The sequence below is a fragment of the Anabrus simplex genome, chromosome 12, assembly GCF_040414725.1.
Source record: "Anabrus simplex isolate iqAnaSimp1 chromosome 12, ASM4041472v1, whole genome shotgun sequence".
Lineage (NCBI taxonomy): Eukaryota > Metazoa > Arthropoda > Insecta > Orthoptera > Tettigoniidae > Anabrus > Anabrus simplex.
Window position 1 is genome coordinate 28,210,674 of NC_090276.1, and position 17,760 is coordinate 28,228,433.

The window sequence follows — 17,760 nt, forward strand, 5'->3', positions numbered from 1 at the left end:
GCGCTGGCCTTCTGACCCCAACTTGGCAAATTCGATCCTGGCTCTGTCCGGTGGTATTTGAAGGTGCTCAAATACTTCAGCCTCATGTGGGTAGATTTACTGGCATGTAATAGAACTCCTGCGGGATTGAATTCCGGCACCTGGTCGTTTCCGAAAACCGTAAAAAGTCGTTAGTGGGACGTAAAGCAAGTATTATTATTATTATTATTATTATTATTATGATTAAGCTTCGTTTACATTGAACGTTACTATAACACACCTCACATAACATGACTCGCTGACTGGCTTTCATTAGCGGGCGACAGTGGACCGGAGGGAAATAGTCAGACTTCCCTGATCTGTCGCCCAGATGACAGATTCCCTGTTAGTTGTTTACCTAATCTTTTCTTAAATAATTTCAAAAAAGTTGTAAATTTATCAAACATCCCCCTTAGTGAATTATTCCAATCCCTAATTCCCCTTCCTATAAATGGACATTTGCCCCAATTTGTCCTCTTGAATTCCAACTTTAAGCAAGGGAAATGTTGCTAATATCGAAAATAGAAGTCACATTGGTGTTCCATTATCAACACTTATTAGGTATCAACGTCTGTTGCTAAGAAAATTTTAAAAATGTTATAAACATTTGGTGGTATTATTCAGTGTCGTAAGTCATAACCACATGAACAATAATCAATGGCCATTTCATTACTGCCTGCAGAAGGGCGAATCGCAGCAATATGGTTGTACTCTAGGGCAGAGTTTCCCAAACTTTTTGTCTCTGAGGCCCCCTGAGCTTATCGCATGTACATCCAAGGACCCTTAGCCACAGAACATAATACTACATTCAGTAAACAAAAAACAGAATTATTTAGTGATGCCATGTTTGACTTTATATAAATATTTACTTTCATTTACATAAATATACTTTATAAATGCATGGAAACTATAAAACAATGGGGCACTTGGCTAATAATTACAACAGTCTGGATCGGGAAACTTAGTTGAAAAAATTCACTTGTTGTGGTGATTGGATAAATGGGACGGATCAAACGTTTTACAAGCGTAGTCACTCGAAGCCAAAGATCAGCCTTACATTAGCTCTGTTTCAGTACTTCATTTAATTTCTGTGAGAGTAGAAAAGGTACGTTCACACAGGTATGTTGTCATAAAAGACATTAAACATAGTAGTCTATTTCCTTTCTAGAAATTGTAGGGTACAGGGGATGCCATGGATCCAAAAATCCATCAGACACGTGTTGTGATACATTCATGGGACTTCCTGGAGCTAAACAGGCAACTCCATCTAATTCTAAATCCATATCATATTTCAATTTTTTTTCACTTTCTCTCTGCCAAGATACTTTGGCTAGTTGATCTTCCTCAAGAGAGGGCAGTTGATGTTCAGTTTCAAAGAAGAGATTTCTGTTCCACGGGATTATCTCAACCAGAGGCGGAAAATATGGTATGAGTGTGGATACTAGCAATCCAAGTGTCTCACAATTACATCAGTTACACTGCCTTGTACCTACCATCGGCCAAATTAAGAGTTACCTATACTGTATGTAACTTATGCAAGTGAAGACACAGTTTCCAAATTTAGTATAATGGTCCATGAATTGTGTGTGTACAATAAAATTTCTTCTTTCTTCATCTGCTTACCCTCCAGGGTTGGTTTTTCCCTCGGATCCCACCTCTACCGCCTCAAGGGCAGTGTCCTGGAGCATGAGACATTGGGTCGGGGATACAACTGGGGAGTATGACTAGTAGCTCGCCCAGGCGGCCTCACCTGCTATGCTGAACAGGGGCCTTGGTGGGGGATGGGAAGACTGGAAGGGATAGGCAAGGAAGAGGGAAGGAAGCGGCCGTGGCTTTAAGTTAGGTACCATCCTAGCATTTGCCTGGAGGAGAAGTGGGAAACCATGGAAAACCACTTCCAGGATGGCTGAGGTGGGAATCGAACCTACCTCTGAGGCTGAGGCTGAGTGGAACCCGTTCCAGCCCTCGTACCACTTTTCAAATTTCGTGGTAGAGCCAGGAATCGAACCCGGGCCTCCGGGGATGGCAGCTAATCACACTAACCACTACACCACAGAGGCAGACCAATAAAATTTCACTCTTCAAATACTTACAACTTACATTATTATTGCAGACCCCTTCAATTATCGTCGTGGCCCCACAGGGGTCCACAGACCACAGTTTGGGATTGGCTGCTCTAGGGTCTTACAGTTCTACACCAAGAATTCAAATAAGGCCCAAATAGGACCTTAAGTATTTAAGGATTCATGGCTTCTTGTGCTGGTGGTATCCGACGGTATGTTCGGCTCGCCTGGTCCAGATCTTTCTATTTGACGCCTTTAGCATATGGCTTTTAGTACTGGTAGTGTCCGAGGATATGTTCGGCTCGCCTGATCCAGGTCTTTCTATTTGACACCTTTGGGAGACCTGCGCGTCTGGGTTCTATACTAGGCATTCAAATAGGGCCCAAATAGGCCCTACCATATTTAAGGATTTATTTCTTTAGCGTATGGCTTTTAATGCCAGTAGTGTCCGAGGGTATGTTCGGCTCGTCTGGTCCAGATCTTTCTATTCGACGCCTTTGGGAGGCCTGCGCGTCTGGGTTCTACACCAGGAATTCAAATAGGGCCCAAATAGGAACTACAGCATTTAAGGATTTATTTATTTAGCATATGGCTTTTAGTCCTGGTAGTGTCCGGGGGTATGTTCGGCTCGTCTGGTCCAGATCTTTCTATTCGACTCCTTTGGGAGGCCTGCGCGTCTGGGTTCTACACCAGGAATTCAAATAGGGCCTAAATAGGATCTACAGTTTTTAAGGATTTATTTATTTAGCGTATGGCTTCTTGTGCTGGTAGTATCCGACGGTATGTTCGGCTCGCCTGGTCCAGATCTTTCTATTTGACGCCTTTGGGAGATCTACGCGTCTGGGTTTTGAATGATCATGATTCATGATAATGCGATAGAGAGAGGGTGAAACCCGATGTCAGCATATAGCCTACTCTTGTAGAAAAACAGGAGGTCTGTTCAAGGCTTAACGTCTCCATCCGACGGACGAATCATCATCATCATCATCATCAGTGGTGTCATATACCCTCACTCCATTAATTAACTTTGCGGAGAGGTTTGATATTGAATCCAGGCTTTTAGCCTTAACTATCTTGGCCACCAGGCAGGCTGTAAACTCGTATCCTCTTTCCGTGGTGGTGCAGCTCTTTTCAAGCACACTCCCAATGGAAGTGGGCTGCATGTCCGTATTTAACCACATTCTAGCCCACTTGCCAATCTTAAATTTCTGGCAGTGTCGGAAATCGAACCCGGGCCCCCGAAGACGGAAGCTAATAGCACTAACCGTTACACTAAGGAGAACTGAAATTGCTTTATTTTGTCCAGTATACTCATTGTGCGCGGCTCCATAGTGCTATGAATACCAATGATGGCCACTCTGAAAATAAGCAAACCCGAGAAGACTTTTACCGTGATCATATCCACGGGACCTTCGGTTTTACGTGGAATTCAAATAACAAAGGGGACATTTCATTTCAAAATTCCCATATATTACTCTCCGAGTGACTTTCAAATTGTGAGCATGGAGTGATGTCCATGCCTAGCTGACCTCACCCGGCCTAACCCTTGTTCTCTTCCAACTTAGAGGACATTTCTTCTAGATGTCATAGGGTTGTGAGGCGTAGCACTTTTATTTAGCCGATACATTCATTTTCCGAAAGATTAGCCCCTTTTCTTCTCCTTCTATGCTGAGGTCAATTCCAAGGGACATAACATAGTTTAACCTCTTCATCTTACTTAATTCCGAAGTTACGGATAGCGGAGGATGGTTGCCTAGTTGTACTTCCTCTTAAAACAATAATCACCACCACCACCTTCTCTCTCTCCTGTATCCTATCCGACCTCTCTTTGTTCTTTGTCGATGCCGACGGTATTAGGTATCGAGGCAAAGGGAATCTTTTATTTTCACACGCTTCGTGGACCTTGTCTTTCTTTGTCTGATACCTTTATTTTTCGAAGTGTCGGATCCCTTTTAATTTTTTCCCTCTGATTATTGTTAACAGAGGATGGTTGCCCAGTTGTACTTCCTATTAAAACAATAATCACCACCACTTTCAGAGACAAACATTACTATCACCGCTACCACTACCGTGTCTGTAGAAATTACCGTTCATTAAAATAATGTTCTCGTGCTTGAAACTAAAATCTAATATAACCTGTGGGTGGCGGCTGTAGAATAACACCCACGCTATCACCTGCCTGTCGTAAGAGGTGACTGAAAGGGGTACCAGGGGCTCTCAACTTGGGAGCGTGGGTTGGCAACCACGGGGTCCTTAGCTGAGTCCTGGCATTGCTTCCACTTACTTGTGCCAGGCTCCGCACTCTCACCTATCCTATCCGACCTCCCTTGGTCAACTCTTTTTTCTGTTCCGACCCCGACGGTATTAGAGCACTCGAGGCCTAAGGAGTATTTCATTTCCACGCCCTTCGAGGCCCTTATCTTTCTTTCGAGACTGCCACGCCAGAACTTATCGATGCTCTTGTGGAGACAAGAGGAGGTAACATACAGCTCCACAGCAAACCAAACGCACTAATCAGCACACCAAACTCCACAGGAAGAGGAGCACTTCGCGCAGCGGGTTCGAAATCTATCGTTCCCCTCAAAGGGGGGAGGGGGGGCACCTAATCTGGCTTTAATGCTCATTACGTTGTGTTGCTTATAATTAGGAATGAGAATTATAGGCACTAAAACAGTTAAAATATGCAGGCATATAGGCTCTTAAAATAGCCAAAATAAGCATGTAATTAGGCACCAACGAGTAAAGTAGGCATCAAAATAGCCATGAAAAAACTTATAATTTAATAACACACTCAATTATTATAAAAGGAATTTACAACAACCAACTTTTCAAAGTTTTCCGGTAACAAACTTGTTCTCCTGTCGTGCAGAATGTTTTTGTACTGAGAGAAAGATTTCTCAACATCAAAAGAACTGATCGGACAAAACTTCAATGACGCAACTTCATCTGGTCGTAGTTCCGTTGTTTCATCTACCTCACCACGTAGGACCCTGGCTACTTTTACCATCGCTTTCCACCCTTGATTCCGCTGCAGGAACTTTTCGCTGACAGCGACTACCTTCCCAGAGGTTCAGTCAAAACTTCCCGACTTCTTCCATAATCCTCAATGACTCCACCAGGTGCATGCCACCCGTCTCGAACGCGGTGATTGCTTCCGGCAGCTTGTTGAAGTTTGCCTTCAGGAATACCAAATCGGATGGAACCGATGTGCCGAACAAGGCTTTCTTAGCTTCTCTTATGCAGACAGCATTCTTTTCATCCATGGCCTGAATGACCTGCAGGCACTGGGCAACTGTCAGGGCAGTGAAATAAAATATATAGTATTTCTTTCACACTTGATCTGAAAAAATAAAATTGACTTAAATTACAATCTTTCTATATCTTAAATTTCTACAGTTGGACCAATAGGCAATAATGTTGAGTACAGTAAGCTTGTATACCATGCATTTGTTTCTGTACCGGGCGGTACACCTCCACTCCGCTAATTTAAAATGTGCGCCAGTTCTCCTCTGCTGGAGGAAGTCTGAACTTTATCTACGCTATTAATTCTTTACCTTCTCAGAAGATGTCACCACGTGGAAAATTTTGAGTTTTTGAACTGTGTCATTTTTGATGTGTTTTTGTTTCGCTTGAAGTAAGAAGTGTAAACTTTCTCTCCTAGAGGACACTACTGAAGATCAACAATAGTGCAACCTAGTGCGGAGTCAAAGAACTATTTTGTTGGAGAAAATTTAATTTCAAGAGTTTGTTCTTTGTTAAATTTCTTTCAGTCATTGTTTAAGTTGGCAATATTCACCCCTTCTTTCCCCTTGTGTTGAACCTAACCAATCCCGAATTTCTTAAATTAATTTCTATCCAATCAGATATATCTTCCCCCAACTTGAATATGTTGCTGTGTCCTACCCAATAAAGTGTTTGTGGGAGGGTGTTTTCATTCCCCTAACGCCTAGAAACTTCCGCGAGAGTATTTAAACTGCTGATTTTTGGGTCTCTCGGCCACTTCTGTTCCATCTTTCAGTGTATTAAGTACATAGCAGGAGGCGGGAAGCGCCTCTTTCCTCGGCAGCGGTCAACAACAAGGTAATGGCCGATTTATAACTTCTTTCTTTGCTAGCTCAGCAGTTTAACTTTCGGGGCGGGTTCTAAGCGTTCAACCATGTAACCTTTTCCTAAAATGTAACTACTCTTTTCATATATTCTCTTTTAAAACGACATATCGGGATAGAGAGTGCTTATCCCTCTCGAGCTCCCACTCACATTGTCTGGAGGTGAACTTATTTTCTCAACCAATTCTTCCGTAATGTAATGTAAATTGTTATTTTCTTAAGTCACCTCTGTAGTATGGGATTAGCCCTTGCACTAACGGCCTAAGGCCAAGTAGGTCTTGAACAAAGTGTATTAGGAGTGCAAGTTCGCCTCCCCTCAAATCGTATTTTAGAGGTCATGTATTAACCTTCTTGTCATTTAATAGACCTCAGTAGGTTGGGTATTTTACCCCTGTGTATATGTCCTTTGAGGACAGCTTAGAGGTGGAGTTTGGTGTGGCCTGGGAGAGGCTTAAAATTGAGAGCGAGTGGCTCTTTTGAAAATTGTATATTGTATGCCTCGAGGAGGTTTTTCAGTGTAATTTGGAGCAAGGGCTCCTAGGTATGAATGGGGTTTTCTGCCCCTCTGTTAAAATTGTGTTTGGGGTAAAACTGAGCTGATTGCCCAAGAGTTATGTTTCTGACTTTTGAAGCCCCAAATGGGGTACCTATGTAAATGTATTTTTCAATTGTGTTTCGGCTACTAAGTACCTGTTCTATTTGTTGTTATCTAATTTTGAAAAGAAAATATAACCTTGTTAAATTTTTAAAATTAATTTCACTTTAGTAGCTTGAGACCTATTCACCACCCAGCACCTTCTTTCATGCATAACTACCACCAAAACACGGTAACAAGTGGTAGCAGAGCGTGGTTGAATGGGTCTCAATTTAGCCCCTTTTGACGGCTAAATATTGTTTGTTCCGAACTCTAACTATTTTCCCAGTTGCTGGAGTTTTTTGAGTTTTTCAAAATTGTTCTGTCACCATGCCCGGCCCTCGCGATGTTCTCCATCTTAACTATTTGCGCAAGGAGGAGTTGATCTATGAATTGACTATTAGAAATGTACAGTCTGGAGGCACGGTTGCAGTAGACACAAACAAGCTTAGAGAGTCCCTAGATTTGCCTATTTCCATCCCCAATTTGGGAGAGAAAGAAATTGACGACTCTCTTTCCACGATCACGGAGAATATTACTGGGCTAGCTTCTGTAGTTAGTTTTTTTGATGAAAATGATCCTTCTCCTAATCAAATTAAGCGTGTGCAAGCTAGGCTATATCATTTTTCGAATAGGGTTAACGATCTGTTGTCTCTAAAGTTGAATGACGTTCAGAAGAAGGAAGCTAGTACGCTGCTTGAAAATATGTCTGAATTATCTAGCAAGGTCACTCAATTGTTAACAGGGGAGGTTCCTCCCAAAAGCGATCTACCCACTACAGTGAATGCAGGTAGTGAGGAAGCGCCTCCCAAGGGAGAAGTTAATAGGATAACCGTTGCTGCTCAAACTATCCCTGCCCCATTGGACAACGAATCTGAACGTCGTGCATCATTGAGTAACATCCGTTCTGAATTAACTTCCTTGCCATTGAAACCTTTACCTACTATGTCACCCGGGTTTAGCAGCTTGCCTCATCCATTGGCAATGTTGCTCAGAGGTATCTCTAAGTTTTCCGTTAATACCACCAGTGATGTAATTTCTTTTTTAAGATTTCTAGTTGAATTTCAGGATCATGCCCTTGTGTTTTCTCTTTCTCCATGTCAAATTTTGCAAATCATCTATCCGTATGCTATTGGTATTCTCTCAGATAAAATAGTAAGAGCCATTGCCGAGCAATCATCTATTGAGGATTTCCATGCCCATTTGCTAGCTAACTTCATCCCGGCTAGGGCCAGGTCCTCCCTTATTCAGAAGTACTATTACCGTGTACAACGCTTGGATGAAAACTTGGCTGATTTCATTCAGGACATTAAGTTTTATACTAGGGTGTTTGCCCTTCATTTTCCTGAAGATCAGATTGTACAGGCTATTGTAGAGGGAATTTCACCTCCCTATAGGTCATATTTGTGTTTCGCGGCGTGTCCGCAAACCTTCTCTGAACTTGAAGCATTGGCCGTCTCAGCGGAAGGAGTTAGATACGCCGATTCTTTGCGTGTCGCGAAAGAACCCCCGCCTTCCTTTAGTAACACTCGGCCTCCACCTCGCCGACCAGTCAATCCCCGTAAATGTTATGCTTGCGGGTCGCCTGACCATCTGCGCAATAAGTGTCCTCTGATCAAGTCTAGTAGGGCAAATAATGGAGCGGGTTCATCACAAGGCTGTTTTAAATGTGGGGCTTTCTCACATATCGCCAAGAATTGTCCCAATTCGAATAGCACCCCCTCCTGCTCAACTTCTGGTGCAAATTCCACCTATGCCAATAACAAAAAGTGACTAGTGGCTTCGGCTGAGTCGACTAATCCATCTTCCCGAGACTCAGCCCCGGGTAAACAGGTTGTAAATTCAGGGAACGAGCAATTTTCAAATTCATCTTTTGAAGGTCCCAAAGAGTGTCTTAGGATTGCGGCGGATTCCCCCGCACCGGTCCCCTTTCTCAAAATTGAGTTAAATAACGAGCCTATAACAGCTCTCTTAGATTCAGGTAGTGTTTGTTCTATTATTTCGGCTTATTGGTATTCAAAATTGAAATCTGTTTGTAAGCTTCCTAACTATTGTTTGTCGGCGATCCAATACGTTTCGGCTAATTCCTCTCCATTAGAAATTCTCGGTTCCTTATATGTCAAAATTCGTATTTTTCAATTCACATGGAAAGTTAAATTGTTTGTGGCCAAGCTCTTGTCTTGCCCCATTATATTGAGAGCGGACTTTATCTCTCACACTGGTCTTGTGCTCGATCTTCAGAGTAGGTCTTGCACCTTCAAATTTGCCTCTAATTGTAGCATTCCTCTATTAAAGTGTAAATCTGTATCATGTTCTTCTATTTCGCCTACCCAGGATGAGATGTTGTTAGACCTTAGACATCTACCTGAGGAGCAGGCTGATAGTATTCGTAAGCTGTGTCAGTCGTTTCCAGAGGTGTTTTCTGATACTCTTGGTGTTACTGACCTGATCGAATACAAAATTGAGGTCACGGATTCGATTCCTGTCCGTTTTCCACCGTATAGACTATCTCCACCTAAAATGAAGGCACTGAAAGAAATTATCGATCAGATGTTGAAGGATGGTATTATTAGGCCCTCTAAGTCGGCGTATTCTTCGCCTATTTTTCTAGTTCCGAAACCCCAAGGAGGCTTCAGGCCTGTCATTGATTATAGGGCTCTCAATCGGAAGGTGGTGTTACAATCTGTGCCCCTTCCCGACCTTCATTCTTGTTTTTCATGGTTTCGTAAGGCCAAGTTCTTTACTATCTTGGACTTGAATCAGGCCTATAATCAAATTCCCCTGGCCGAAGAGTCTAAACATCTTACAGCGTTTGCCACGGACTGGAATTTATATGAATACAACCGCGTGCCTTTCGGGCTCCCCACGGGAGCAGCTGTACTCACTAGGCTACTAGATAGGGTCTTCTCCGACATCAAATTTGAGTACTTATATCACTACTTGGATGATGTCGTCGTATTTTCAGAGACTTTTGAAGAACATCTAGATCATCTGCGAGAGGTTCTCGATCGCCTTCGTAAGGCTGGGTTAACTGTTAAGTTGTCCAAGGTTGCCTTTGCTAAGCCCTCTATGTCTTTCCTAGGGCATATTATGTCACCTGATGGTGTAGCAGTCGATCATTCTAGAACACAGGCCATCCGTGATTTCAAACCTCCCAAGGACATTAAAGGTATCGCCAGGTTCATAGGTATGGTGAATTTCTTCAGGAAGTTTATTCCTAACTTCGCCAATAGAGCGGCGCCCTTAAACCTTCTTCGTAGGAAAGGCATCATATTCGAGTGGGGACCTTCTCAACAAGCCGCTTTTGAAGACCTTAAATTAGCACTTTGTAATGCCCCTGTACTTGCTATGCCTGATTTCTCGAAGAAATTCATCGTCCAAACCGACGCGTCGTCGTCAGCGGTAGCTGCAGTCCTTCTTCAAGAGACTGAACTAGGGAGGCGCCCCATCGCCTATGCGTCTAGGACATTGTCGGCTCAAGAAGCCAAGCATTCCATCTATGAGCTCGAAGGTTTGGCAGTCTTATTCGCCTTAGAGAAGTTCCGTCTCTATCTGGAACATGTCAAATTCGACCTGGAGACAGATAATCAAGCCTTAAGCTGGGTCTTAGGTAGGCCGCGTCGTACTGGTCGTATAGCCCGCTGGGCCATCCGTATTTCTGCCTTCCAGTTTGATGTTAGACATATCAGAGGTACCGAAAATATTGTCGCTGGTGGACTCAGCCGTATGTTTTCTAACGACGTCGAGACCCACGAACCGGTCGACAGTTCATCACCGCCCGAGTCCATACTATCTGATGTTAATGCCATCTTAACGGATGCCCCCATGCTCTTTAGGGATATCGAGAAATACCAACGTGAAGATCCGACGCTGGCTCCGATAATGGAAACCCTTTCTTCTGGGGAACATGTTGTCCCTTATGTTCTGAGGAATGGTGTTCTATGTTGCCCTTCGAGGCATGATAAGATGATGAAGGTTGTTGTTCCAGCGGTTCTTGTACCTATGATCTTCAAGTATTATCATGAGACCCCATTAGGAGGGCATCTTGGTATCTTTAAAACTCGTGAAAAGATTCGTGAAATGTTCATCTGGAAAGGTATGGACGGTGAAATCCGTGAACTAGTAAAGGCTTGTAAATCCTGTTTGCTTAGTAAACCGACCATGTCCACCAAGGTAGGCCTTTTTTCTTCGCATCAAGCATCGCGCCCCATGGAACGCCTGTATATTGATTATGTAGGACCATTCCCCCAGTCAAAGGGAAATGCCAACAAATTCATCCTTGTATGTGTAGATGGTTTTACCAGATTTTCTTGGTTATTTCCGACTAAGCTGGCTACCGCTCAGTCTACCATTACTTGCCTAAATTCTATTTTTGCTTCTTTTGGTCCGTGCCAATATATTGTATCTGATAATGCTAAGGCTTTTACATCTAATCTTTTTCGTAAATTCTGTTTAGACTTGTCCATCTCTCATGTAACTACTTCTGCTTATTACCCTCAACCATCCCTGGCTGAACGGGTTAACCGTAATCTCAGGTCCGCACTTATTGCCTATCATCATGAAGATCATTCCAGGTGGGACACGTCCCTGCATTGGTTAGCTTTTGCTTTGAATTCGGCGGTTCATGAATCTCATAAGTTAACTCCAGCTTCCTTGATGTTCAAGTTTGTTCCCAACACGCCGCTCTCTAACCTTTGGTCTCTGAGTGACATTCTACCCGAGACAATAGATCCGGATAATATTAAAGATCTTTGGAAGAAGGCTAAAGCCAATCTTAAGGTATCTCATGAAAAGGTTAGGGAAAAGTATGATCGTGGACGGAGACCCACCACTTTGAAGGTAGGTGACCAGGTGATGGTCAAGAATTTTGTTCCCGCGGGCAAGCTTGCCCCCAGATTTCATGGGCCATGCATCATTCTCGATTTTCTTACTCCGGTTACATTGTTAGTAAGCAATCCAGCCACCGAGAGGATATTTAGGGTTCACCTGTCACAGGTGAAACCAGTGTAAATTTTGTGTCAACTTGCTTCATATAATTTGAAAGGAATATGAAGGTTATATTTTTTTTGAGTTCAACTCTTAAGGCTTTCTGCTCCTTCTATTATATTTCTCTATATTTAAGCATTTCTTGTAAACCTCCCCCGATCCGTTAAACTGCCATTCTGTCCTTGCCTCGGCCATTACCACGCTCCCGTCTCCTGCTCCAATACACACTGTGGCTGAATTATATTAAATGCCATGGACATCTGCACGCCGCTGACCCCTCAACCTCTTCACCAAGCCTGTGCCCTCAAAAACATGATGGTCCAACACAATTCTGCCGCCTAGCTTTAATGTTTCAGTGCCCCCGCAGCCGCGCGGCGCTGTGCCGCGGCTGGGTTCGAGGACGGGCCCCCTCGGCCCCAGCGAGGACGACATGTGCACGGCGAGCCGGAGCTCTCCTCCCGGCCAAGGCTGATGTGCGGCGCACGACCAGCTATTTGCCCGCAGCCTGTATATGTTCACCGCGGGCGCGGCGTGTTTCAACACCTCTGCTCCCCTCATAGTGCGGGCGAGCGGTATCTCAGGGTACTTGAGGGGTCCGAGCGGCCTCCTTCGGACGCAAGCCGCAACGGCCGGTCTGGCCATCCCACTTCATCACCATCTACTACATGAACAGTTACTATAAGTAATGACTACACTTGGGAATTCAACAGCAATATTTGGTGGACATTGCAAAATTTTTCATCACTTTTAAGTATTAAAAGTTTATCCTCAGAATTCTACTTCTACAAACTTAAAAACTATTCTTCATCTGCAACAACAAAATTTTGAAACCAAATCAAACCAAATTAAGAAAACCTTATAAATTTTTTTTTGGCAATTAATCTCCATTTCTACATCAAAACTTGGACCTTGTTTTCAAACAATTTCATGTGTCACCCCGGGAGGAACTTTTGGGGGGGGAGGTCTGTAACGGGCGGTACACCTCCACTCCGCTAATTTAAAATGTGCGCCAGTTGAAACTCCTCTGCTGGAGGAAGTCTGAACTTTATCTACGCTATTAATTCTTTACCTTCTCAGAAGATGTCACCACGTGGAAAATTTTGAGTTTTTGAACTGTGTCATTTTTGATGTGTTTTTGTTTCGCTTGAAGTAAGAAGTGTAAACTTTCTCTCCTAGAGGACACTACTGAAGATCAACAATAGTGCAACCTAGTGCGGAGTCAAAGAACTATTTTGTTGGAGAAAATTTAATTTCAAGAGTTTGTTCTTTGTTAAATTTCTTTCAGTCATTGTTTAAGTTGGCAATATTCACCCCTTCTTTCCCCTTGTGTTGAACCTAACCAATCCCGAATTTCTTAAATTAATTTCTATCCAATCAGATGTATCTTCCCCCAACTTGAATATGTTGCTGTGTCCTACCCAATAAAGTGTTTGTGGGAGGGTGTTTTCATTCCCCTAACGCCTAGAAACTTCCGCGAGAGTATTTAAACTGCTGATTTTTGGGTCTCTCGGCCACTTCTGTTCCATCTTTCAGTGTATTAAGTACATAGCAGGAGGCGGGAAGCGCCTCTTTCCTCGGCAGCGGTCAACAACAAGGTAATGGCCGATTTATAACTTCTTTCTTTGCTAGCTCAGCAGTTTAACTTTCGGGGCGGGTTCTAAGCGTTCAACCATGTAACCTTTTCCTAAAATGTAACTACTCTTTTCATATATTCTCTTTTAAAACGACATATCGGGATAGAGAGTGCTTATCCCTCTCGAGCTCCCACTCACATTGTCTGGAGGTGAACTTATTTTCTCAACCAATTCTTCCGTAATGTAATGTAAATTGTTATTTTCTTAAGTCACCTCTGTAGTATGGGATTAGCCCTTGCACTAACGGCCTAAGGCCAAGTAGGTCTTGAACAAAGTGTATTAGGAGTGCAAGTTCGCCTCCCCTCAAATCGTATTTTAGAGGTCATGTATTAACCTTCTTGTCATTTAATAGACCTCAGTAGGTTGGGTATTTTACCCCTGTGTATATGTCCTTTGAGGACAGCTTAGAGGTGGAGTTTGGTGTGGCCTGGGAGAGGCTTAAAATTGAGAGCGAGTGGCTCTTTTGAAAATTGTATATTGTATGCCTCGAGGAGGTTTTTCAGTGTAATTTGGAGCAAGGGCTCCTAGGTATGAATGGGGTTTTCTGCCCCTCTGTTAAAATTGTGTTTGGGGTAAAACTGAGCTGATTGCCCAAGAGTTATGTTTCTGACTTTTGAAGCCCCAAATGGGGTACCTATGTAAATGTATTTTTCAATTGTGTTTCGGCTACTAAGTACCTGTTCTATTTGTTGTTATCTAATTTTGAAAAGAAAATATAACCTTGTTAAATTTTTAAAATTAATTTCACTTTAGTAGCTTGAGACCTATTCACCACCCAGCACCTTCTTTCATGCATAACTACCACCAAAACACGGTAACAGTTTCATTTAAAAAAAAACTATTAAAGATGTTTCCAGAAGTACAAAACTTTAAAGTGGGAACAAGGGAATTCGTAATTTACATGAAAAAATATTCTTCAAAGATTTTTCGGTTATAATTTGGCAGTATCGTGTCGAGTTCATCGGGTGAAAAAATATTACAAATGACGTGAAACGATACCTGAGTAGCGTAGAGGAGAGATTCTTCCTTTATTCTTGCCAGGGACCCACCAAGCTGCCTCTAGCAGCATTCTTACTTACATAGAAAAATTAAAACGTAATACTATAAATCTCAAATTTGTGAACATTTTATTTGTTGCTATTCGCCGGCTTTGGTCAGCCGGGTCAGCTGTCATGGAGACTATTTTCTGTTGCCTGCAATAGACCCTGCATCACGTGAGCCCACAAAGCTGCCATCCTCGTTGAAAATTAGAAAACCGCGTAATTTGAAATTGTCGTGGCATGCGTCTATTACCTTACTTTTACCGGGCGAGTTGGCCGTGCGGTTTGGGGCGCGCAGCTGTGAACTTGCATCCGGGAGATTGTGGGTTCGAACCCCACTGTCGGGAGCCCTGAAGATGGTTTTCCGTGCTTTCCCATTTTCACACCAGGCAAATGCTGGGGCTGTATCTTAATTAAGGCCACGGCCGCTTCCTTCCCACTCCTAGGCCTTTCCTATCCATTGTCGCCATAAGACCTATCTGTGTCGGTGCGACGTAAAACAAATTATAAAAAGTAAAAAAAAAAAAAACACCTTACTTTGTGTCACAATTTAGCAAGACGCTAGGGGATGCTTGCCCCCTAGCACAACGGTTACTAACCGGACCTCAGCAATCCAGACCAACGGTCCTTTCACTGGCCTGGTCTTGTAAAGATAGTCTTTGGCAGCTTTGTAAAACATGCTATGAGTGCTATGACATCGTCCGAGCAGTGCCATGTTGTACGTCTAGCCTCTGTGACATCCTTCTAGCTGCGCCACATTGGATCTGCAACTTACAACGGGTATGTTTCGCGAAGGCTTGGCGGAAGGAAAATAGAGTTCGCTACAGCTTACACATAAGACTGGTTAAAGTTACGATTTTTTTAAAGGGAGTTTTAAATATTGCATTTTAGTTTTAAATCTCTATTTTTCACATGAAATGAATCACAGTTCAAAATACCGATTTTTAATTTTCATCCACTCTATGACAAGAGATCACCGGCGTTCTAACTCCTCGTCCAGGAATTAAACGATTATTTACATTTTAGTAATATAAATTATTGAAAGTTCACGACTAATACAGCATTGCAACAAAACGAAGTACCACAATACATAAATTAATTAGGCCTATAAATGCTACAGTGAAATGCGATCGTAAGCTTTCAATCACAACAAAAGGAACAAACGAACTTACCTCCTTACAGCAAGCTTTGCAGAAGACTACTCTTCCATCCGTAGTGAAATTGGGATCTTCTGTGATCCCCTCCTCCAGCCAGTAGGACTTCCGAATATTTTTCTTTGGGCATTCCCGCGGACGCACTTCTTCTTCTTCTTCTTCTTCTTCTTCTTCTTCTTCTTCTTCTTCACAGTAAATCACAACACGTTCTGAAGATGAAGCAAACACATACAACAGTTCGCGTCGAGAGGGAGATAGGGGATATAGGTGGTGCAACGTGCAACACAGTTCGACGTTGATTGGTTCTTGTATGTGTCTTAGGAGGTTGAAGGGGTTGAAGGTTTTGAGATCAAATTGTTCCTTGTTTCTCCTGATGGAAATTTCCCAAGCACTATTTCTGGTGACTTCCGAGAATTCCCGTTTTTTGTTCGTGGGTAAACAGATATTGAGAATAGAGAAGATGATTCTGTCGAGCACACCAGCTACAATATAATGCACTGGAAAAAATCCTGCTTCACAGTCAAAAGGCATCAGAAAGGCAATTATATTCCAAATAAGCACAAACCCCTGAAATATACATTTATAGACACAATAAGACCAATAAAATCTAGCTAAAAAGACCCTGAAACGAATTTATATCTCAAAAGCCTAAGTTTTTGAACACAGGAATAAAATAGGCAAAATTCCCTTCTCTGCTTATAATACACAGTTCATAATGCTAACATTTTACACATGTTATGTTAAGAAAGCGTGTTTTTGCTGTGAAATTCGATATGTTAGAACGTATCCCGAAAAGAAAAAGAAAAGCGTGGAACTCCTAACAGCATCAACTCAGCACCAATACATGTACCGGTACTGTTTATTTGGTAGTTACATATTTAAATGCACTAAATGCCCTAAATTCCACATATGAAAAATCGGCTGAACTTACAAAAACACAGTTCACATAACACATAGTTCTGAAGCAAAATACAGAATATGCCTATGACAACTTATTAGATAAGGACCCGAACATCAACATAAACATGAAAGTTATACACATCAGTATACATGTCCGCCTCTGTGGTGTAGTGGTTAGTGTGATTAGCTGCCACCCCCGGAGGCCCGGGTTGGATTCCCGGCTCTGCCACGAAATTTGAAAAGTGGTACGAGGGTTGGAACGGGGTACACTCAGCCTCGGGAGGTCAACTGAGTAGAGATGGGTTCGATTCCCAGTTCAGCTATCCTCGAAGTTGTTTTCCACTTCTCCTCCAGGCAAATGCCGGGCCCTTCTTCCGTGTCTATCCCTCGCAACCCCCCCCCCCTCACACGCCACCTGTTCAGCATAGCAGATGAGGCGACCTGGACGAGGTACTGGTCCTCATCCCCAGTTGTATCCCCAACCCAATGTTTCGCAAGGACGCTGCTCTTGAGGCGGTAGATGTGGGATCCCTCGCTGAGTCCGAGGGAAAAACCAACCCTGGAGGGTAAACGGATTAATTAAGAAAGAAAGAAGAATTCCAAAGGACACATGCACTTAACACTCCAGGTCTGGATAAATATGTATTGTCCCCTCAGTCAGGTGAATACGAGGTACCTTGGGGTGTGGTACATTCGTGAGGCTGATTTTCCTATTTTAGGACATTTAATAACATTTATAAAACGGTTGGGATATGTGGCAAGGTAGGTTCATGGCATAAATGAAAGAAAATAAACAACACTGGTGAATTTTTATTACAGCAAACTCAAAACCAGTCATATCTCTTTGTAAATTTTTTATCAAGAAATTAACAAACTCTGGCATCTTCACTTTCTGTGAAAACCTTCATGAATTTTAAGGTGCTGTTGGACAACTCCGTACATCAACTTGTCAAACCCACTGAAACGTAGGTACGCTCCAAGTGGCTCTAAAAACGACAGACTCATATCATTCATCGCAGGGACTGGCTGCAGCGTCACTCATATAGACCTATCTTTTGGGTTCATACAGTATAACAAAAGAGGAGATTGAGACAGGTCGATGAAGAATAAACTTCCTCTCAAAACAACCACCACCACCAAGGGCGCCCATACTCGGGAGCAAGGTGCCCCCCCCCCCCTCCTAGCTCTCAGGGAAAGGCAAAAATCTAGGGAAGTCAGGTGTTTT

The 17,760-nt window shown here is 42.9% G+C and overlaps 1 protein-coding gene across 1 annotated transcript in view; it reads left to right on the top strand.

Moving 5' to 3' along the window:
- The window catches only part of LOC136884117 (uncharacterized), a 130,515-nt gene that overhangs the window by 367 nt on the left and 112,388 nt on the right, over nt 1-17,760 (top strand). The window lies entirely within an intron of this gene.